This window comes from Pyrus communis, chromosome 1, assembly GCF_041283825.1.
Source record: "Pyrus communis isolate YQ-2024b chromosome 1, ASM4128382v1, whole genome shotgun sequence".
NCBI classification, from domain to species: Eukaryota; Viridiplantae; Streptophyta; class Magnoliopsida; order Rosales; family Rosaceae; genus Pyrus; species Pyrus communis.
Genome location: NC_142565.1, coordinates 6,834,828 through 6,840,803, shown reverse-complemented (window position 1 = coordinate 6,840,803; position 5,976 = coordinate 6,834,828). Strand labels below are relative to the sequence as shown.

The 5,976-nt window shown below is 35.7% G+C and overlaps 1 non-coding gene across 1 annotated transcript; it reads right to left on the bottom strand.

Annotated features, from left to right (window-relative positions):
- Window positions 1–3,016: 3,016 nt before the first annotated feature.
- Window positions 3,017–3,168, bottom strand: LOC137721583 (U12 minor spliceosomal RNA). The gene has a single exon (XR_011066658.2). It is a non-coding gene; the product is annotated as a U12 minor spliceosomal RNA (small nuclear RNA).
- Between the last annotated feature and the right edge of the window lie 2,808 nt (window positions 3,169–5,976).

Here is a 5,976-nt window from a genome sequence, read left to right as displayed (position 1 = left end):
TCTCATTAATAATTTGTTTTATGATTGTTCGTAGTTAGTTTCTTTTGCTAGGGTGAAACCTTGAGCCTTAGTAAGAATATGTAGTTTCTTTTCAATTTGCTTATGATATAATACATGCATGTTTTGAATTATTAATCACCGTTCTAAACTATCTAAGTGTCTTAGTGATTTGCGACCATTAGGATATTTAGAAAAGTAATTTGATGCAATTTTGGTCGGAAGGTTCCCTGAAATTGGTGTTGGCTTGATGCAATTTTGGTTGGAAGGTTCCTTGAAATTGGTGTTGGCTTCTTGTGGTTAATACTTGTAATTTCACTTAAGATGAATTTCACATCTTAAGGGTTGCATGGTTTTTCAAAGGGTTTTCATAAAGCATAATGAGTCTCTCATGTTCATATTTGATCCGAACGTCTGGACGGGTTCCATGTTAGATATACGTTCTATGTTGGAGGTTCCAAGTAGAATATATATTAGGAAAGCCTAACCTTTGAAATATACATGGGCAATTCATAAGTAATTGGAAGAATTACGTAGGATGGTTAAGGTGACAGCTAAACCCTAGGGCTTTTACAAATTGATTTTCTTTAAATTGGCTTCTAGTTGATTTATTTAATTGTCTTTATTTTAAATTCGTTTTTAATATTTTAAGTCACAAAATCAACCTTTTTCCAAAATCTTGTTCAAATAATTAATTAAGAATTAGTTTAAATACAAATTATTCATTCAATCCCTGTGGAAAACGACCTTGCTTGAGCTGCTATACTACGATAACTTTGTATTCTTGCAAGTATTTGTAAGTATTTTTATCTCTACTTTTGCAGGTGATAAAAATCCTATCACTCTTCAATTAAGGGTGTATCTTTAGTATAGTCAGTAAGACTACAAACATGTTTCCTCCCACACTCTATTAGGGTGCTGAGCCCGTTTCATCCAAAGAGCTCATATCATGTTTGTAGTTAATTTAATTGCCTAGTTAACCATTACTCTTTCTTTTTGTACGTTCTGCAACATAAAAAATTACCAAAAACATTATTCATCGGAGATCATGAGAGAACATGTAAAGAAATGTTTTTCGCACCTTTTTTTTTTTTTTTTTTTTTTTTTTTTGCACATACGTGTTATTTTTTGTCTTCTAATTCTCTTTTAATTATCAAAAGATGGACAAATAAACAAAGTACATCTATAGAAAGTAGGGATGGTCAATGGGTGCTCATGGATACTCCATATCCTATCATCATCGTCACAAGCACAAACACCACCACTCATCGCCATAGATAACACATATCTATACTTAAATGGTCCTCTATTTAACTAAATGAGTACCCATTAACCATCCTAATAGAAAGTAGGAAGTATGCTGAAATCACTTTCCACCGAGAAGGAAAGGACCAATTAAAGTACTAGTTTTGGCTAGGACCATATCGTTTACTAGGACCAAAAGAGAAGGACCATATTTCATCTTCTGCGTGCTCAAATCACAGAGGGTGAAACTGAAAATGAAAGCTAGTTCACCAGGTGCATGCATAGCTCAGTTTCAACACTGGCAACTACGTACGTAGTCGATCAAATCACTTGAGAGCTCACTTGCCGATTAAATCAGCTGCCTCTTTACTGCTCGTCTCAAACAACAAATAGTAACTCAGTAGACTTTTGAGGAAGAAACAAAATTATTGTGCACTTTAGCAGGATGCATGATTGGACGTTTGATCTTTGATTTCTAACGGTACATGATTTTTCGGCCATCTAAATTTCCATCTTCGTGAATTACAAGAGAAGGTCAGGATGCGGGGTTGAAAGCTTCGGCTGTTGCAATACATTTTGAGGAGGTACACGTGCAACATAGAGTTTTAGCACCCTTTGCCTTTGGACGGAGGAAAATTAAAGAAAATTAAAGATTTGGATTTGATGGCTATTAATTATAAAATTCAATGATGAATATGGCTAGCCACTTAGTATTACAATCTAGTGGTATTCTTTTTTATTTGTAAGTAAAAGACCCTAGGTTCGATTATCGTTAAAGGTGAATTTGAACCACATTATTACTAACTGCCCACTCCTCTATCTCTTTAATATAAATAATATTGTTTGTTCAAAATAATAAAATATGACTATTACAAAGTAAGAAAAGCCCAATAGAAAGGTAGCCCAAAATAACAAGTAAAACTACATCCCAACATATGAAAATTACAGTGAAAAGTGCCAAACAAGAGATCATCTACGGCAAATTCTAAAGTAAAACTCTAACTGTGCCAGAACACCCTCACCAAGCCAACACCGATAATGATACTTTGTTGAAATTGAGTTTCAACGTGGGTATTCTTTCATTGTAAGTAACCGAAGTAGTAAATTAGGAAAGAAAAAATCCAACAATCATAAGGTTCCATCCATTTGTCATGTTTTACTTGTGGCGCCAGTCTTCCATTGTAAAGCAAGAATAATGCTTTGTCAAACTATTTTGAAGTGTTTTTTAAATACTGTAATTTTGTTAAGGGCTTATATGTAAACACGTAATCGATAGATGTGTCAAGAATAAAAATATTCATATATTATCTATTCTCAAAATTTTCAAAAATGAAAAAAATACTTATATTGTTGTGAAATTGAGGAATATAAAGTAAATAAGATATAATATTTATGAGTTTCGGCAAATACGTCCTCGAGAGAGTAGCAGTAGTCTCTCTCATTATCTAACTGAACTTCCAAAGCAATGGAATGGAAACAATAGATTGTTTATCTTCTCTTTTACTGCTTGTCTTACATTTATGAGCTAATAAGCCTTTATATAGAAATTGTGAAACGTGCTGCTTACGAGAATTTGGTAGAAATCCTTAAAATTGAATGAGTGGATTAGATTTACATAATTAGATCAAATGAAGACCTAAAGTTTTAAATTAGCTATTTTGGCGCTCACATTTTTAATTAATTTTGTTCTCCTTTTGCTTAGTTGATTGTAGTATATAAATAATACGTTAATTATTAAATGTCAAGATTGTTAATGGGTTTGGTGAGGGTAATAGGGAGGCCCGCACGAGTGAGTTCTGCAAAGTAATAGCGTCAACACTCGGCCAGCCTGTAACCCCTCCATAAATTCTTGCGCAGTTTTGTGCTTTGCGCTGCGAGCGGCTCTCACCGCTCGCTTTGTTTTCCTTACTCATTAGTTTAATGCAAGTTTCTGTTTAGCAACCCAGCTTTATTTTGTACATCCCCATTTGGACCGAGTTTGTATTAAATGACCGATGTGGGGCAAATAGTTTATAAAACAAAGTTTGCCTTCTCTTCTTCCTGTAGGCTTCCAAAACTAGTTCTGACTTTTAGAAGAAGTGTTCTAGGCAGTTCGATTTTTAGATTCTTTGGTGTCTATGTATAGGTGAATCCATTTCTAAATTTCGAGATATACATGGAGTGATTCTGTTCTCATCGGTTATACCTGTGCGTCTGCATCTCTCATCACGTAACTCATGAATGTGTATAAACGGATGACACGCAAGATTCAGCAAAGACAAAAGTCTTGTGGGAAGCCGTTCCACCTCCATGATTTATTGAACCACTGAAACCATATCGGTACTAGTAGCAAGAAACAGAAATCAGAAGAGCACGTACTGGTGAAGTTAGATCGATTGAAGAACAACGCCTTCATAACATCGAACGCGGCGTGAACATTTGTTTCTCTGCATTTATTCAAAGTACATTACTTGCAATTTGGCTTTTTTCTTTTAACAAGGAAGCTCGTGTATTACATTATACAACTACAAAGGAGCCTAATTACATGAAATAATCAAAACGCTGAACAGCTAAAAGAATGGGATTGATGTGATTGAATACAAAGCTGCCTAGCAAAAATATAGGCATCATATATTACATGCCATCAATATCAAGAAGATTTTCGGGACAATAGCCGCTCCAACTGGGGATTAATCTGGGTGCCAGACTCCAGTTTGGACACCGATGAATCCTCTGCTCGTTGCCAGACTCCAGTGCCAGACGAAGAGTCTGCTGTTTTCGGCGTCTCCCTTAAGCTCTAGACGTGCCTAAGGCAAACTTGAACTGCATCGTGCACTCTCACAAAGTACCACTCCTTAACAATCAGGTCCACTACATTTGAGCTTGATAAAGTCATCAGAACTTCTCGATTGGGATTGGAAATGGCTATCTGCATCACACGCAGAAGGTTTTTTGCAACATGTTAATAGCAATCTCCTAAACAATGACCAGAAACAACTCCACCAGAACAGAAACTCACCTGGATATTACGCAGCTCATACTCCTGATGCAAGTCTTTCAAGGCTTGGACAGCGCTGGAGTCTATGTATGTTACAGCTGCAACACGATAATGATACAGTTCAGAAAATCACCAGACCTTATTTAGATAGTTCTGAACAAGCTCAGCAGGCATGATACAAAAAGAGACAAGTCCATGGAAATTTTCGAGAGCTACAAACAACAATGCATGACTTCCCGAAATATTTCCAAAAATAAATCACTGAATTAGATGACTTAACAGACAACGTCAAATAATTGAAAAGCATCAGCTTAGATTTTGCTGGGAACTGAAACATCCATGTCAATCAAATGTGGTATATATTTGCAGTATGCAGAACTGGAATTCTTTCGAATGTTGAGCAATATTATTGTGTTTGAACTTTGAATGAATATCTGATCACTAAATGCTTCTTCATAACCCATGTGAAGAACAAATTCCAGAGAAAAAAACACAGGATTAGCAAAACTTACGTGCCATCCCTATGATCACAAAATAAATTCTTTCAACTTCTGGCCCGCGACTAGCAGACGTATCAACCTCAACTTCCTATTCTCGTACCCTGAAAGCAATTAAATTAACTTGAATATGATTCCTTAACTGGGGAAAACTAACACAACTGAAGAGACTTGCTAGGTAAATAAACAGTTAGATTCACAGAATATCAAAATGGCACAACCTGAAATTGTACCTATCCTTTATGTAACTAATGTTTGCAAAATAAATAGGTGTGTCAATTCGAACAATCACAATTCCATTGTATGTAATGCTTCTGGATACTGTTGAATATTTCTATATACAGTGGTGCCGGGAAGACGCCACAAGACAGCTGCAACATACAAGAAATTATAAGCAAATTCGGTATTGGCATACCCTGAAGAGATGAATCTTGATTCCAAATAGAACTACAAAGATAAGAAGTTTTGCTTTTAGCTTTTACCGGCAAACTCCAAAAAGGTTACATGGAGGGAAAAATTTATTTTTCCAGCGTAAATAGAACGGCCAAGGGTTTCATTATCATTAGATGCAACTAGCAAGAAAATCTTGGCATCTTCTTTAGGCTCCAAGAGGCCAAAGAAAATCCAGACAATAACAATGTCGTTCCTGTTAAGCAAGGAATCGAAGTTTCAGACTTTTAGCAGAGATGACGATGACATTCAGAAAGGTAATCAGAGATGACGACGATGATGAAAACTATAGAAAGAACAAGAGAACAGGATGGACTTCATTACTTGAATCATTGAAAGTTGAAACATGAACCGAGTTAAACACATAATTCAGGAAGCTATGAACAAGGTGCATCTACTTATGTGCACATAATCTTAGGATAAATTGAAATTGCACTTACCAATATGCGGGTTTGCTGATTCATGGATGACAAATGCAAAGAGAAACACCAGCCTGCAATCACACAAGCACATTAAAACTGTATGAATTGAAAAAGGAAACAGAGAGAGAGAGAGAGAGAGATCATCTGGAACTTCAATGATCTATATGAAATTTGCATTGGAAACTATTGCCACAAAAGGTTGAGCTAATAAGAACACGACAACGATATACATGTCAAGCTAATGCGAACTAAATTCGAAAACTTGTCTTGCATGCATATCAAATTAATTGTCGTCTGAGATTGAGGTACTGAGGCAACATTGGATTCTTATCATGAAAAAGTTGTATTTAACACAACAAATGACAGTTCTTACGCCTTAATCAGCCTT